The following is an 18,402-nucleotide window of genomic DNA, read 5'->3' as shown; positions in this document are numbered from 1 at the left end:
TTTAAACGCGGAAGCCTATTTTGTTGATCGTAACCTGTAGCAATCTTTAAAGAAACACGTACCTACCTCCGTAAGATAACTAAACGGATAAGTCCCTCACTTGCCTTTGCTGCCTTATTTATTACGTCCGAAGCGGAAATTGGTCTTGGTTTGCTGACAAGTTGCGTGTTTTGCAACGTGCGTTCTACAACTTATCGATCAAAACGCTGTAGTAGCTAATGTTTCAAAGACGCGCCGATAGATGTCAGCATGCAAAGACCCGTAGCAGAAGACAACGGAGAAACAATTTGGGATCCAAGCCTCGCCAGACAAGACAGCTGATGGAAACAGCTCAAGGATCTACGCAACTGTGACAGAAACCACAGCATCTCCAGTCTGTTGAAAGCAGTGCCAATTTGGGAAACAGGCTAAAATATTTCACCAGCAATCCTGAAAGCGACGAGTTGGGAGCGTGGCGAGGTGAGTACACTGTATTTTGTTTAGTCGTTGAGTAATGCCCTCTAGTTATAAACTGTTGATATTCCTGTGAAATGTCTTTCTTTTCACTGAAGAATTCTGCCTAGGTCTTGAAGATACCTGGCTTAGACACGCGTGAGATTATGCAAATGTGAAAACCTTCTTTAGACCTGCTAAGCTTGTTATAAATACAATATTTCAACAAATATATTATAATGTATCATTCGGAATTCATATACGAATGAAATAAATAAATATACAATAACCGTTGCTAATTGGCATTTGTGTTTTACGTTCTTTTTCTGGGTCACTCTGGGTTACTGCGTGGTGATTAAAATGGGTAATGAAAAGAAATAGACAAAAATAAAAAAAAACAGCGAGGGAGGGGTAAACAAGGTGTTTGTTCTATTGATTGATTTGGCTTATTTTACTTCGCTTTTCTGCCACTTTTGATTAATTGCAAAGATGAGGATGAATGATGACATGATGAAACTGATGAAGGGACACTCGCAGAGAAGACCGATGACCAGATTGGAACTCGAACCCGGGACCCCTTCGTCGTAGTGCTCTGTGCAAACCACTCCGCCACCGAGGTCGGCTAAACAAAGTAGTGTATCCATGTTAGTAAACTAGCATTTAATTTTCCTAATTTTCCTCCTTTGCTGTTCCCCATGTTTAGGCTATTTGGACCTTGCTTGCGAAACTGTAGGGTTCTGTAAGTACAAGCTGAATAAAACCAATGGCGTACCAAGGATTTTTGAAATGGGGGTTACGTGTAATTTTTTTTAGTAGTCAGCCCTCATTTTTCCACCTTTTCCTGCTTTTGACTTTCTATTTTGAGGAACCAAAGGAAGGGGGGATAACCCCTACCGCCTCCCGCGCCTGGGCACGCCTCTGAATAAAACACAGATGCCTCTACTTTTCCTTTCACTCAACGATACACTATAATTTCTCATGTTCATGAATTATTATAATGGTTGCATAAATGTAATTTTAATTCTCGAGTAGGAAATATGACAAAACGTTACAAAGCAACTCACTTGCAACTCATTCAGGCAAATATTCTAAAAACTAAAACTATTACTACACGCGCACACAGAGATACGCGTACACACGTGTCCGTGCACTTGTAGACAAGAACCCACCTCCATGTTCAAATATTCTTGTACTGTAAACAAAACTGAAAGTTCCGAATTCAAATCTCGGATAGCAGATTGAGTTTTTTTTATCGAGTACTTCATCACAATCCGTTCATATCATGGTGAAGTTAATTTAAAGGAGAAATATTCGACGCAAAATATGGAAATTAGCGTTTGTGCGTAATGTAAACAATAGAATTGTATAAGAGTGATGTGCATGTGTTTGTGCGTGTGAGTGAATAAGAGAGACAAGTACTATGAAAATTTATGTTAGAGTGGAAAGCTTTTAAAATTTATGAGAGCGATATCCTATAAATTCTTATATTGTATTCGACGCCTGGGGTCCCGGGTTCGAATCCCAGCCTGGGCATGGACGTTTGTGAGTGTCCATTCATCAATTTCATCATATCATCATCACTCATCCCCATCTTCGCAAATTAGCTAAAAGTGGCACAAAAAGCGAAATCAAATGAATCAATCAATCAGTTTTATATTCTGTTATTAAAAAGGTAAAATTTGTTGGAAAATGGACATAGGAAATCAAGGGCGCCTGCAGTATTTTTTCAGGTGGGGGGGGGCAGACTGCATTTATATCTTGCCATTTAATCATAGAAACTTTTATTAATATTAGGCTATTGTTATTATTATCATTACTTTACGAATCATAAAATTCAAATTGAATTGAAAATACTTAGGCTGTGTATAAAAGTTCAAGCTTGAGTTTACTATTTTGATAGGAACTGGATTAGCTTTTCTTCCTTTCCATAAACATCTATCACGTTGTAGATGAACAGTTATTTTGCCTTTTTTACAATACACAGATATCAGAGACCTCTTAATCTACTCCCCTTCATGGTACCTCTGATCCATGTTTTTACGTGTTGTAAAAAATGTAATAATTAAAAGGACAGGTGTGTATTATCAAAGTCAGATCCGACTTCGGGAAATGATTTCCCGACTTTTCGTAATCCAGAACAGCCGAGAAATTCAATGATTTTCTTTAAAAGAGGTTAATTCTTGATATTTTCTGCACTAAAACTGCCTGAAATTTCTTGATATTCGTAGTATTTATTTCAAAAGTGTAAAAAACAATCACTTGAAGAGGAAATAGTGTGTACCATTCGAGATTTTCATCGCATGGGGAAATTTCGAAAATTTCCCGAATTTTTTTTCAGTCTAACGTCAGGATTATTAATATTTCCTTCCTAATCCAATTTTTTTGTAACTTTCCGTCCCCACAGCCCAAGTTATGGCAGTCAACATAATTCTAATGTCTCTTGTGAAAACGTCTCTCGTTATTTTGTTTGGTCATGGCAGCTAATTGCTACACTACAACTGACAGCCTGTAAATAACACTAAACAATATTATTTGTAATAAAATATAGCTACAATTTCACTATTCGAAATACATTCCTCCAAAGGAGGAAACAAAAATATAGATATGAAGCAGGAGGAAAAACAGAAAAATGGGAAGAGAGAGAAACGAAGACAGGACAAAATAATGGATAGAATGAGATAATAAAAAGCAAGATTTAAGGCTTTCTCGAATTTGTTGCGAAGTGCTCCTTTATTCACACGTGTGTCCTTTGGATTATAATCAAGGTATTCCCGATGGAGTAGTGGTGAAGCTATCGCTTTGTAATCAAACAAGTAGCACGCGAGCTTGTGTCAAGCGCACAAACGGTTACGTATAGATTGTCGAAGTTGGCTTGATAACCCAAACTTGGTGTGCGCGTGTTCTTGTGTCTGATTCTATGCGAAGTGAGATCTTCGCTTGCACGTGCAAGCGTGGCGGGCATCACCTGTCAAGCTTGCTGCCAAGTGCCAAGTGTGACTGCTGGAAGCTTATAGTTAGCAGAAACAAGCTTCACGTGCTATCTGGGAAGGGTTCGATTCACTGTGAAACAATATTGCAGAATTGCACAGTCGCTCTGATCTAATTTTAAACTGTAGGTTCAGACCGAATTAGCCTATCTGAGGATAAACTGGACGAGAAACAAAGGAAACAAAAAATTAGATTAGGCAGGTTATCGCACTATATAATACTGTTGCATCATCAGTGGCATGGGGTTACGTATACTTTTTTTAGTAGAAGTTTCCCATCTTTTCTATTTTTGACTTTTTTTTTAAAGAAATACTGGGTCAAAGATGGTTTATGCCCCTCCCCTTTGGGCACGCCACTGTCATCGTCCGCTGTAGTCTGCAGCGAAAGGGAAGGAAGACCTTCTCTGAAGTCACTCACAATGCCAAATTTTCCTTCTGAACACGTTTTGTTGAGACCAGATTTATATATGTCTGTGGAGCGTTACAACATCGTGTGCTATGTATAGAGTTTCTCCGAACAACACAGACAAGCGTCCACAGCGTGTCGAGGACATCAAGACAAAAAAGCAAACAAACAAAAAACCAAAACAAACGACGACTCAGTAACCTTTTTTGTTGAGGCCTTGCATGGACGTTACGAGCTATTGTAAAAAAAAATATATGCGTACCGTACCGTTAATGACAATCGAGGGTCATTTTAATGGGGGGTTGAATTTACCACTCTGTCCCCCCTGTTCTTCACTGCTTTTATCTGAAAATGCTAATTTTATCAAAATTTCGGAAGGGGATGCAACCACACCAGCCCCCTCTGCATACACTGATTGCGTAAGTGTCTGTGAGATTTTTAGTTATGACTGTTAGAAATTTATATTTTTGATGCAGGAACAAATAACCCAAATTATAATTTAAGTTTTATTATTATTGATTTAAAATATTTTTTCGTTAGGTTTTGCAATGAAAAAGTCACTTAGTTTAATCGGAGCAGTAAGTTTAACTATTACTGTTCCTACCCCTCTATGAGACAAAGTAATACGAGATCCAGCGGTGTCTAAGGGTGGAAGAAATATTTTTAGGTGGTCTTCACTTTCCTAGATTGTCATGGCAACTAAGATTACACACTTCTCTCCCCCTGCCCTCTCTCTTTTTCGCATACATTCTTTTTCATTCCTTCTCTCTTTCTGTTTCTCTATCTATCTCTATATTTTGTCTAACGTTTTCTTTCTATCTTTGCCTATTTCTTTCTTTCCTGTTTCTTTATCATATTTTAACTTTCTTTTATGCCCTGTTCCTCTCTTCTCTTTGTGACTTTCCCTCTCGCCTCCTTCCCCATTTCTTTCTTCTCTTTCTTTCTATCTACTCATTTTCCTCTTTCTCTCTCTTTCTCTTCATACATGCCTCATTCTTTTCTCTTTTATCTTTTCCTTGTGTGTGTGTGAACCTTACTGTACCGTAAATGATTTTCGAAATTCCACATATTGCAAATTAAGTTAAATAAAAGGAATCAGTCAATTTGCACCTTCACGACCAGAATATGATAGGCTGACTAAGAAGGGATCAGGATGATTGGTCAGCTTCATTAGTACCACTCCAGCATCGCAATCCTCGGTGAAGTAATTTAGGGGGGCTGTTTGATATGATAACGTTTTTGGGCCGCTTTGCTTCCACTAATAGCTAATCGTGGTGACGAGGATGAACGGCAATTACTAGGGAGCAGATTTTTAGGTAGAAACATATCTTTCCTGTTGCTTCGAAAGTCGACCAAACTCGGTATAGGAGTGCCGACCATATGTGTGCAACGCAATCTGCGAAGTGTTATTTCACATGAAAATCCATAAAATTACCTTTAGCACATAAAACACATGATTCTTGGGAAATAACATAAAATGTACACATTTTAGACATTCCAAACAAAATAAAATTTCCGAATTCTTTGTGTAAGTGCATATTTTGGACTTAATGCATATAACGGATGAAAGACGGTGAATTTGTTAATTACTATCCTATTCGGGACTCCGTAACAAATAATTTTCAAGCTTTTGCCTGCTTTGTGAACAAGTTTCACAAAACTAACGTGTCTTTCATTGCGATACTTCAAGATTTATTTATTGATTGATTGCTTTATTTTACTTCGCCTTTTGTGCCACTTTTGGCTAATTTGCGAAGATTGGGATGAGTGATGATGTAATGAAATTGATGAATGGACACTCACAAACATCCATGCCCAGGCCGGGAATCGAACCTGGGCCCCCTGCCGTCGTAGCGCGATATGATAACCACTTCGGCACGGCGAACGGCAAGTTTTATTGATATATGGATGTTGACCAAACGATTTGGGGTTCCTTCTGCAAAACTAAGCTTTTTTGTGTGGCATCATAGATAAACTAAAAACTTCCATACAAGTGTTTTCCGAGACAGTGAAGGACATTAGTGCAGTTGATGAGTTCAAAGGACATTGAACTCTCTATCAAGGAGTAGACACACGTATGCAAGTGCTTAGAGACAAATTCCGAAATCTGTTCGAAAGAAACCCCACAAAATATGATAGACTGTGTGAAATTGCTCAGGTTCTGGAGAGTGAAATGTAGGTGATATTGATGGTGTAAATGTGCATGACACCTTCACTTCAAATGTGCACATCTGGCTATATGTGTGATGTAGAAAGGTCGTTTTCGCAATACAAGACATTGTTCAGTCATCATCCGCTTGCATTTTCAATGGACAATTTGGAAATGTGTTTGTTGTCCATTGTAATATAATAAGTAACAAGCATCTCAGGTCCTGCTGGCACGTGCATCTATTGATTTGATTGACAGTTTTTGAATGAAAATATTTTTTACTTTTAGCCACATATTTTCGCTGTTTTTAGAACATAAAAGATAAATATTTTCCAGCTTTTTAGCAGCTAAAAATCCGCCCCCTAGTGATTACATGAGATGGATGAAGCCACACTGACGTGACCCGCGACCTTCTCTGGCGAGACTAGAATACTCGCTCGTCCAGCAGGAAGGGTAACAAACTGATTCCGATCCAATTCAAACTGTAGGTCCAGTCTCGATAAGTCAGTCTGATCACAAGCGCCAACCAACATTTCGTCTGGTCGGACAGAGAAAAAATATGAATAAATCTGTCAGAGTTGCTAGTAGCGAGATTTGAACCTTGGACGTTACGAATCTGATATTCTTGTATCCATACACGCTCTATTTTCAGTAGCCTACTCGCTCAAATAGTCAATATGCATTTCTATGCAAGAAACAGTCAAGAAACAAAGCTTTTCTGCGCAGTAGTATTGATAAAATGCACACCTTTGCCGAGGCTGCAGTTGTTATCCAAAAAGCTGACGTAACCTTGCTATAATAATTTCTTCCCATCAACCTTGGAAATAATACGCGATGTAAATAACAGGCTGCCAGGCGTAGTAACTAATAGAATTTGTATTCGAAAAGAAAACCCTAATCGGAATCGATACTTTCCGTTCCATAAATAGATTTTTCAAGAGCAACATACACATGTTCTTGAAATCGTTACACATTCCTGGAGAAACAAAACGGTTAAGTAAAGCCTGAATCACACGGAACTGGACTGGCTACCCATTTGCTAGTTTTCACCTCACACGATACTTGTTACCGCGTACTTGTCGATAGGCTTTTGTTCCCATAAGACATTGCGCAGAGCAGACAATCTGCACTGTAAAGATGGACGAGCAATTTGAAGAATGTTATAGCAGAATTACTGCTTGGTGCTTTTATTAAAAACTAAAAAAGAAAAGTATCAAACATTTAATTTAATAGGTACACTTGTAATAAACAGGATTTTCATTTTCGGCTAATTTTATTTGTCACGTACACATCTCATCACTTTGCATAAATACCTTAATATTAATGAACTGAACACGAATGCAATGCACGTCATTTCGTTGCTTCTTTTTTTATCGAGAAACTAACAAAACAGCCAACACTCGGAAACCACAGACAAAAAACTCCCCTTTTCAAACTCACAGATTATCTTCACATGTCCAAACATTGCTCTGATTGGCTGTTCCACAGAATCCAGTCGAGGAAAGCCAGTAGCAATTAGAACACGTCCTATTCCTCCAAACCAGCCAAGCAGTCAGCCATCACATCAGGGCAGATAGCCAGTTCACCGCCAACTAACTGGATATCCAGTTCCATGTGGTTCGGCCTTAAGTTGTTTGGTTGGTCGCATGGTGTCCGTGAGAAGCGACCTGGAAAACGGAGAAATTGCTGATTTTGTCAGCTTGTGTCATGTACAGTCACAGGCAATAAAAATGGGACACCTAGATCCTGAAACGCGGCCTCGGCTACCAGCTGTTTGAAGCAGCGTGCATTGTTTTTTCCGCCCACTCGCTTTCTCCCCTTCTCTACCGTTGTGTGTGGTGCTGCTCCGCAGATTCCCGGTACAGAGTGTAACTAAGCTACGAAAAAGTACTTGAAACAATCATGTGTAGAGTTCAACAATATGAGAATGACAGACAAGAATGATATTTTTCAGAGGTAAGTAATGCAAATATTTGATTTTTATATGTCACTTTAATATTTTCAAACTGAGACAATTAAAAATGTATATTCTATCCATCAACAGCACATGAGCTACTATAAAATGTTACAAATTATTAAAAATATTGTTTAATTGTAGCACATATGAACAAAAAGCATCAAAATGTGCGTATTTTTGCGGAACGCGGCCAGAGTAGGGGAGCGCACATTGCGAGTGAAAGCGCGCGCGTGTTCAAACTTGACTCGCTACGAGGCAAATTTTAGTAGCCAGCTTGTCATTATCGGTATCAAATGAAAGATAATTTTATACTCTACAACTTTTGTTCGGATAATTTTCCAATATTATCATTCATAACGAAAATACAGGGCCAAAAGGAAAAAGTAAGTATAAAAATTGACATTTTTTTCATTTTGCCTTAAAATTACTCAAAAACCATTGGAAATATTTAGAACAGAAAGAGGACCAAATTTACAGAATGTAATGTTGTCACTGAAATTTTAAAAAAGAACATCCTGATATATCCACTAGTTTCAGAGATATGGACATTTTCCCAAAACACTGCATACTGAATGTTCAGGGGGGCGTAGGGGGAGAAGCTACGGGGGGAGGGGTGGGAATTTTTGGTAAAATACATCTCTTATGATGGTCTAACAATACACCAAGATTCAGCTTTCCCCTAATTATTTCCGACAACCTCCCATTTTTTGCCTTCGTTTCCTGGACACTACGTATAGGTCAAGGTAATAGACAATGGATAATGCCCAATTAATATTTCATATTCATCAAAAACCATTGTCTCTAACATTCATAAAATTGTTATGTATGTGGTACTTGGAAAATTTACAGTGGAGGGATTTCAGTAACCTCTTTCGGAACATTACATATAAGACCTCCCTCCCCACCCCCCAAACAGTGCTCTTTTTGAAACATGTTTGATTGAGGCTGGGGGAGAAGGATTACTCTTATGTTTTAGTATGGGGATAACTACTATTGGATTAAACATTATAGATTCTCGAGTTTAGACTGTAATTAAAAATTAACCAGTAAACCTGCAAGAAAACGAGTTACATCAAAATTTAGCTTATTCAATTCTGCGTTAATCTATGCTAACGAAATTTTTCTTCGAGTATGCTTTATATATTTTATCGTCATGAGAACAAAAGAGTGCCGGTTTTTTGGAGGTTTGCAAACAATAGCTCTTCTTGAACTTCTATAAATCAAAAACGGATCGTCTGATCGTGATGAAATTTTAGTATGGTGCAGGCAGAAAGGTTTTTTATACAACTCTTAATTTTCAGATTTTTAAAATTTGTTAAGAAACCGTTCTTTTCAATTTTGCGATACAACTTTTTCTTAGTATTAGGTAGTCCTATGAATACAATATTGATCTTGTTTTGAAGCTTTTTACACGTGTTTTGAAAATCCATTATCACTGTTAATTCGCATTGCAAAACCGATTTTATACAGATCTTTATACAACTGAGTAAAGATGTACGTAGAACGTGCAACACTTGCAATGCCAGCCCGCAGGTTCCAGGGTTCAACGAACATCGCTGCGTACCGTGCAGGAACAAGTCTTTCCATGTCATGCGTAACAATCGACGTTACGGTCTCAATGCCGGGCGGATGTTGCCCCTGCAGCTCTGTGATGATTCTTAACCTGTTACACTTGTCCATTTGAGGTAACCCTACAGGAAGTAATCCGGCGGTGTGAAATCGGGCGAACGCCGTGGCCATAGTTCCTTTGATGAAACTCTCCAGGAATAATGAATTGATGATGACCATGCTGATCCTTGATACGTGGTGGCATTTTGCATCATCCTGCTGCATCCTTGAAAGGGACGATAATTTTCAAAATCTTAAGCTACGTCCAGGTGCCTCCACTTTATGCACAGATAGGCTAATCGAAACTGGATTTACAGTTTAAAGTTCGATCCTAACCACTATGTGCCTCCATTGGAAATTGACGTAACCATTGGGCCGGTTTATAACCAACGTCACATGCAAGAGTAGCCAAATTGTTCATTACCATGGTCATTCATTATGTTTTACGCAACGTGGGGTTTGAGAATATAAATAAAACCACGAATATGCAGAAAGCAACTTCTGCTGCAACATCAGTAGAATCTCATTTCCTAAGAAGACAAGATCGAAGAAGTAAGAAAAGAACGAAAATACCGATGGTTATATTACCTACTGCTATCTCTGGAACAGACTCTACATGCAAGTTGTACACTCACCTCAATTAGTTTGTTTCTCTATATACAGCATATTTGCAGAAGATACAATTCAACTTACAAGTGTATCAATATACGCTGTATAAAACAGACCTTCTTACTAACCTCGTTGACCCTGTACAGTGGGATGCACAATTATTGGTCGGCAAATTGTCCACGACTATTTTCATTAATTTTTCTTTTGCGTTCTTTATGTTTTTACGCCAAACGATTATTATTTGTACTGGTGTAGAGGTTGTCAATAGCTAGTTGGACGTTTTGTTTCAATTCTTGATGCACTCTTTGCTTAAAACAAAGAGAATAAACATACTGGTGGACAATTTACTTGGTATTACTTATGCATCCCACTGTACACCATTTTCTTTACCAACTAGCGAGTGGGACAGTCTGTGCCAACCCTTCTTCTTACATTGCTTACTGTAGCTAATGCGAGGAACGAGAGAAGAAAAGAAGATTGTCATTTGTATTTGGTACAGAGTCTGAAGAAGACCTTGCTAGAAGGTTGAAACGTAACGTTTAGTTTATGTCTTAGAATATAATAAATTTCTGCCTTGATCAGCATATTGAGTTTTTAGAGAAGAAAATGTTTTTCCCATCATTCATATCATCAGTTCATCATTCATATTCGCCATCGTGATTAACTAAAGAGATAGACGTTACTTATGGTAAGGGGAACGTTTGCTGTAAGTTGTGTACTGGAGTATACGTACTTACCAGATCGTTTTTCTGTTTAGGTATTCCTCTTTCTGCCTTGGAATATATTAATAATGCATGGACAGCAATTGACAAAAAATTGTTTTACGTCCGAGTTTGATCAAAAATTGGCTAATCGGGCCAGAGCCTATGTGATTCGAACAGCTGAATGTGCCCCTCAACCGGAATCAGTTCTAGGAATCTTGTTTTGTCTCTCTCAGACATGCTCAACTGATGTGATGGTGCCAGAAATAGAAACTGATATTTCACCACACACAGCGAGAGACAGAGATGGGGGGAATGGGTGAGAAAGTGAGAATGAATGAGAAATAGAGATATACAAGAAAGCAAGAAGACAATGCAAGAGAGAGAGAAGCAAATGGATCGAGAAGAAAGAGAACATATTTGAAAACTTGAAACCATATTTTTTCACCACTTTCTTTGGCGAAGCATTGCAACCGTAAGGTAGATTTCACACCGAAGCGGCACGCGACTCATGTCGCTTGGAAACGAGTCAATCAGCAGAAACGTTTCACACCGTAGCGTCATGACAGGCTACGCAAGCCTGAATAGGATTTGGGAAATTCTCAAGTGAAACGCAACACACATCGCTTGTTGCTTCAGGGTGAAATCTCCTTTCAGACCGAAGTGGCAAGTTACAAGCAACCCTTGTCACTTGGAATTTATTTTTTGTTATTTAGCGTCGCTTTTCTGCAAATTTTAGCTAATTGCGACGATGAAGATGAGTGATGATATGATGAAATTGATGAGGGGACACTCACAAAAGAACAACCATCCCCAGGCCGGGATTCGAACCCGGAACCCCTAGGCGTCGTAGCGTGCTGTGCTACACTACATCACGGAGGTCGGCTTTCTTAAATATATGCAATATTTTGTATCAGAATGACCAAACATGCTGTATATGTTGCTTATCCCTAGTGTGTTACTTCAACTGGAAGCTATTTAGTCGTGTCGAGTCGTGTTTGTATGAAATTAGAGAAAGATAAAGAAGACAGACGCTAGGAAAAAAAAAAAGAAAAACACACAAACAGTGAAAGGAAAAAAACAGAAGAAAAGAAAGACATATAGAGACAAAGATAGAAGAGAGAGGGAATAGGGAAGAAACGAAGGAGATAGAAAGAAGAAGAAAGAAAGGAAGAGACAGATTCGAAAATAAGGGAATAAAGAAAGAAAGAAAAGGATATCGAAACATAGAAAGAAAAGGGAGGTGAGAGAGAGAATGAGAGAGACAGAGAATAGAGGAAGGAAGACAAAAGGATACAGAAATAAAGGAAGAAAGAAACAAGAAATAATAGAAAAAGGAAGGGAAAAGAGAAGAGAGACAGAGTAAAATACAGAAATAAACGCAAAGAGAGAAAGGAAAGATACAGAAAGAACGAAAGAAATGGAGAGGAGAAGAAATAGAAAGAGAAGAAGTAAGAGAGATAAAAGGAAAGAAGGAATAGATAAATATGTACCTTTCAACCCCAGACCTTTCCCTCGAAACTGCAAGAACAGAATCTCATACAAAATTTCTATCCAAATTGGTGCATCCTCCTGCCCTGAATTTATCCATGAATATACCAACGCAGCTGTACCGTATTACTTACTTATATACTTTATCGTGTATTATATCACGTAACGCTATACAAAATGCTTTCCAAACGGGTTCGCATGCAGGGAATGTATTTCGAAACGCCAGGCTTTGTTTTGCCATTATGGGGGCAACTTGTATGCATGTGTGCGCATAAATTAATCAACGAGGAATCGATTTGACCCCAGCAGCGATTCTTGAAGGCTCTGGCATGCTCGTGAATGTTTCAACAGAGCTTCCATATTTCTTCTCATCCGTCATGGCAATGGTTTGTAATTAACGCTCCTGTATTCTAATCGAGGACAAAGGCTCTTTCTTCTTGTGCGAAAATTACAGCAACTACATCGATTCTTCCAGTGTCTTTATGAACCAAACACTTGAATATGCTTTTATTGCTGGAAACTGTAACACGTGTCAAGATAAAGAAAAAAAACGGTGATCGATACTGTGATGGCTAATTATTAATTTCAAGAATGGCGTCCGTAAGGGGGGTCATGGGAGTCACTTCCCCCAACATAAAAATGTTAGATAACACACAGTTTCTTTACATTAAAAAAAAATAGTTCTTCATAACGAAATAGGCTGTAAACAAATGATTCTTCACCAGAACCAAGTTATTTGAGTACCCGTGCACATTTGCTTAGTGCTACAGTAAAATTTAGTCAAAATGACCAAATTTAGTTAACTGTACCAAATTGTTTGTTTACGGTTTTCAAGAAGCTTAATTAAAAGTATTTTGTTAGTGCAAACAAATCAATTTTTACAGTGCAGCTGTTTCTTTATATTAAGGCAAGTGAATGTGAAAATTTCTTAGTTACTACACTTGGCGCTAGATGTCACAGGGGAGTAACTATGAGTAAGGTATAAATGTCCTTTTTCTTTATCATTGTCATTTTTCTGAATCTTTAGGGTAAATCGGTAAATGAAGACGAATCATGATTAGAACCAAGATACTCACAAAGAGTCACACGTTTAACCACACAAAGACTCGAACTTGGAACCTTCCGCTGGCAAGATCATGAGACTTGCGCACTAAGTTATCGGGCACAGAGCCGATGTGAATCATCGGTGTATGTTTGATTGTCCCATCATCTATTTCATCCGTTCATCATTCATCCTCATCTTCGCGATGAACCCAAGAGGTAGTAATGCGACGTAAAATAAAATTACCGAAACAAAAAGGAAGTTGAGTTTTTCACAAGTGCGCTAAAAATGCGCAAGCCCATAAAAATAAAGAGTGGCTATATTTGTGTGTGTGTAAATCCCCCGACACAAACATCCCAGTAGCATTTCGTTAGGCGTGTCCTCCCGTTTCGCCGTATCCCATTTCGCCTTACTGCGTTTTCATCTCCTCCAATACAATTTCAAATGATTTATGTGACACGAACTTTGTAAGGCGCCTTACACACAAAAAAATTCCCACCTGGGAATATTATCGACATGAAGGGTAATTCATAATGGGAGCGTAGAGCTTGTGATGTTGTCTACCTTGGCTCCCCACCATGTCGCCCAGAAGCACCGACCTCGGCCAATCTCCCTCCCTGCGGTTCTCAGTCGGACCAAGCGGCCCTTCTAAGGGCCACCAACGCTCTCCGCCAGGGTGTCCCTGGTCCGTCCTTGATCTCGCCCGACTGCCATCCAGCTCTTGCGATGCTCGCCGAAGGTTTGTTAGGTTCGGTTAGGTTAGGTTAATTTCTTAGTATGAGTCCAAGAAACACGCGATAAATTCACGTTATATCAATGTAGCATGGTGTTTTATTACTAGAGACCGGATGTTAGGCAAAATGCCTATTCTTCCCTGTTAGAGATATGATGAAAACGAATGTTGCAAAGGCCAGGGGGGAGGGATTAGCTTCATTTAAAGGCAATTTATTTTTGCCTATTTTTGCCTATTTCATACGATATTGCCTATATTATTTCATAAATGCCAGATATTGCCTATTTTAGGCATTTTCTTTAAAATTGGGACATGACTGAACTCTTTTTCAATTCTAAAAATGTGTTGTCCGATCGCAGACATAACTTGTCGGTTGATCACCTGAAGAAATACCTTGTTGTGATGTGCAACCAAACTGCCAAACCGTACAGTACAAACTTGAAATGCATTTAAACAGTTTCTTAGTTCGAACTGCTGTGTGGAATATATAGCGTAAATTTTTTAACTGAAATAACCCTGTGTGCAGTGATAAAGTGTATATTTAAATAATTTGCGTACTGGTTGGAAGTAGCCAACAATTTCTTTTGTCAGATTATTGTGTGTAGTCATTATACAATAAAACAATTTGGGCTGAAGTGACTCATGTTTGCAGTGATTTATTAAGTACAACATTGGACTGCTGTCTCTAATGATGAGCTCCTGGTTTATTTTAAGCAACTATAAAGAATGTACAGGTATGTTTCTATATTTTTTAAACACCTATTTCTTTTTGTATGTCAATCTTCATTATTTTGAGTTAAATTTCATTGCCTTTTTAATTGCCTATTTGTATTTTAATGCCTATTTTACTGCCTATTTTGAAAATTATAAGTGCTTATTTGCCTGCCTATTTTATATGTTTTTAGTGCCTAAACATCCTGTCTCTATTTATTATATTAATAATAATGACCCTTTATGTCGATAATATTCCCTGGTGGGAAATTTTTTGTGTGTAAGGCGAAATGGGATGTCCCGTTTCGCCTTAGAAAGTTCGTGTCACATAAATCACGCGAAATTGTATTGAGGGGGGGGGATGAAAACGTAATAAGGCGAATGTACCGGTTATGAATCCGGGTTAAAATATTTTTCGGCTCGACATTTGTACTTATGTAGGTACTGATTACAAATAAAACTAATAATGGTAGTTATAAATTACACCTATGTATGATGACATGCTCATTAAAAACATATATCTCCTGAATATCACCTGAGCTTCTGTTCCCAAAGTCACATTCAAAATTATGTCACATGTTAGGATACCAAAACGGCCAGTGGCGAAGCGTCTTATGAGGCCAGGAGGCCGGGCCTACCCACGCCATTACTCTTTTAAAGGTGTATTTACTTATTTCGTCAAAACATATGTAATACAATGGGAAAGTTTGGAATTTTCATTTATGATAATTACAAAAAAATTCTAACCCTGTCCAGTATACGAACTTTCCACGGAGTGAGGCACATTTGCTGGGGCCTCTTCTCTTCACATTCCGTCCTACGGTCGTATATGCGGGAAGCCTAATCTTACGAGTACTGTACGTATGCTTATAACGTGCTCGGGAGGACGAACAGAATATCAGCAACACTGCATTTCCGCCAGGGTTGGAAATTTGTGGTGTACCAGCATTTTTGATAAACATTAGCCTGTGTTCGTGCAGAGAGACTTCTATTTCATTGTACATTCTCCATATTTTGTACGAAACTTAGGTTTTCCTTCCTTTCATCGACAAGTGTAAGTGAAATTGAAAATTACGGTGTACTGTAGTTCTGACTTCGTTTTCTGGTCAGAGTTCTGATGGTCTTGTCGATTCACCCAACACCGTAGCGTAAACAGAAAGTCCAAAGTCTTCATACCAAATTGCGTAAATTAAAATGATAGTTACGACTTATATTTACAAAGTAGTTTTACTTTCACTGCGAATATAATAATTTATTTTTATCGTGAACGGGGATTCCCTCTCTCATTCCCCCTCTGTGAAAACTTGCCTCCTGCTCACGACGCTAGAAGGGAGCTTGGCTCGGAGCGCGAGGTTCGTGATGGTAGAGCTTTGTTTTTGATTCGCGTCGTGTGCAGCGATCAGATTTATGCAAGAAGTGCTGGACTGAAATGCAAGAACAACAAGAACAATCGAGTTCTTAATTGAGTGAAGATGTAATCATCAGTAAGGTAGGACCCACTTTTGGTCTTTCATGTTTCCTTCTTATAACAATCATTTCTAAAATGTTTTCAACTATATTTTCCTTTGCAAGTAGCAGCGGCAATTGACAGCAAAATATTTTTAAAAATTCAAAGTTGTTGAAACGTTATTTAATGCGTTAACACTGTCGTTGAATAAATATTACAAGCAGACATTTTTTTATGCAGCCGACACAAGCGAAGAGGTAGGCAGTTTCGTTTACCCTGAAGGGATAACAAGAGAAGAGGGCGGTGAATGAGAGTACAATGCAAGGGAAGACTTTTTTGGGTTTAGGACAAAGACAGTTATGAGGTTATTAGGTTATTACGCGGGCCATGTCTGTTTCAGGTCTGGCGGAACAGGCCAGTGTTGTCACATTGGATTGGCAGAAAAGAGCTAAATTGCCCCTAAAATTGGGATTCTATTCTCTCAAGCAACTACATTTATTATAACCTGTTTATATGTTACATAGTAACGTGTCGTGTTGCCGGGTCCCAAACAAGGATCCTATGTTCTATTATCACGTATAGGTGTCTACTAACACAAGGGTAGAACAAACTAGGATGCGAAGTATACACACTGAATGAGAGAGGTCACCTTGTGTAGCCCCGTAGTGGTCATCCTAACACGTTACGAAGCCAGGTGACCTAATTGTGGTCATGTCAATGTTTCCTGATCATCTTTAATTCATTCTCCATACATTCTCATCGTCACGATTAGCATAGAGGAGAACAAATGAGACGAAAATATTCAAAATTTAAATTATGTTTACTTGCACATACAGGTGTCAGAAATTCATTTATCTAGAAAGCCAAGACTGGAATTAACTACAACCATTTCTTTAGTTAGACAACAGATAACAATGGTGTTTTCCTCAGTGCGAGGAAGTCTTGCTAAAAAAAACTAAGTTGGCAGCAATAGAACATACCAAAGTGACAGTCGCTGAAAGTGCGGAATTCTGTCGTCTGCTCACGGCACAAACGTCAGACTGACCCGAAAATTATGAGGTTCTTCTAGCCCTTTTCACCTCAATTGCAAAATAAATAAATAAATTTAGAAAATAGTGATGAAGAATTGACAACAGGGCTCGAGCACTATTCGTTGGATTCACGCGATGTCTCATGATTGGTAGTTCTTTCTGGAGGTGTGTGCATAAATCAGGGGTTGAAAAAATACAAACAAATAAAAAACCAGAAATGAACAAAAATCTAGATCGATGATATCTGGTGGGCGGGAGGAGAACGTCTAAGACATAATTATCGTACTGATGGCTGGTAACAACACTTTTGAAAACGTCACGCCACTGGCAAGTAAAGAAGCGGCCTGGAGAGACATTGGACCACTCTCCATGACATAGCCCCCCCCCCTCCCTTTCTTTTTACAGATTTAAGCAACCAATGGAAATTATCGAACTTCTGTGCCTACCCTGCTAGGAACTCTACGCTTCGCCACTGTCAAAACCTTGGCTCAAATACATCGCTGGAATACCGCAAATCCCATAAAATTGATTGACCAACGAAATACGAAATACGCTTTTGTCCAATAACCTGAAAACATATAGCCCATGCTTTCCCATTAAAAATAGCTATATACACGTGACAACTTCCCATTTTGAGACTTGCGATCACAAATTTCGAATTTACTTTTTGAATTTTACCATTTATACCATTCACCTCGCGCGAACATAACCGAATAGAAGGGCACTCCTGAACTGTATTTTACAAATACCAATATTTACTTTTGACGTAATGTACGATTACGAACATATATTAAAATAAAGCAATCAAAATATAGGAATATCGATAGGTCACGTGTACGAGTTATCGATGAAACTTGAGGACTTCTCACCAGGTGGCAGCAGCGTTCCATTGTGCCCATTGTGTCACAGACTAACTTGCATAATGAAAAAGGGAAAAACAAATGAGCATCGACAAACCGTTACTGGAACAGGTAACCAGATAATTAGGACATCGCAACAGGCAGAAACAATGGGACTCTCTCCCTCCTTCCCCCTGGCGTGCAAAATCGAGAACATTGCTTAAAAGCTTTTGGGGTGGAAATGATGGATCGCTTTGGT

General features: G+C 38.6%; 1 protein-coding gene across 11 annotated transcripts in view; it reads left to right on the top strand.

Annotated features, from left to right (window-relative positions):
* Window positions 1-270: 270 nt before the first annotated feature.
* LOC145998865 (band 7 protein AGAP004871) overlaps window positions 271-18,402 on the top strand; it is a 280,450-nt gene continuing 262,318 nt past the window's right edge. For 6 of the 11 annotated variants that reach the window (XM_083135557.1, XM_083135556.1, XM_083135555.1 and 3 more), the window contains exon 1: window positions 274-459. The gene's annotated coding sequence lies outside the window, so the exon portion shown is untranslated. Of the gene's footprint in view, window positions 460-18,402 lie in introns of all 11 variants that reach the window. The other 5 variants (XM_083135548.1, XM_083135546.1, XM_083135547.1 and 2 more) reach the window with 3 other exon arrangements.

This window comes from Lepisma saccharinum, chromosome 14, assembly GCF_977018435.1.
Source record: "Lepisma saccharinum chromosome 14, izLepSacc3.1, whole genome shotgun sequence".
Lineage (NCBI taxonomy): Eukaryota > Metazoa > Arthropoda > Insecta > Zygentoma > Lepismatidae > Lepisma > Lepisma saccharinum.
Note: the sequence above shows the minus strand (reverse complement) of the source record. Positions and strands in the feature narration are given on the sequence as shown.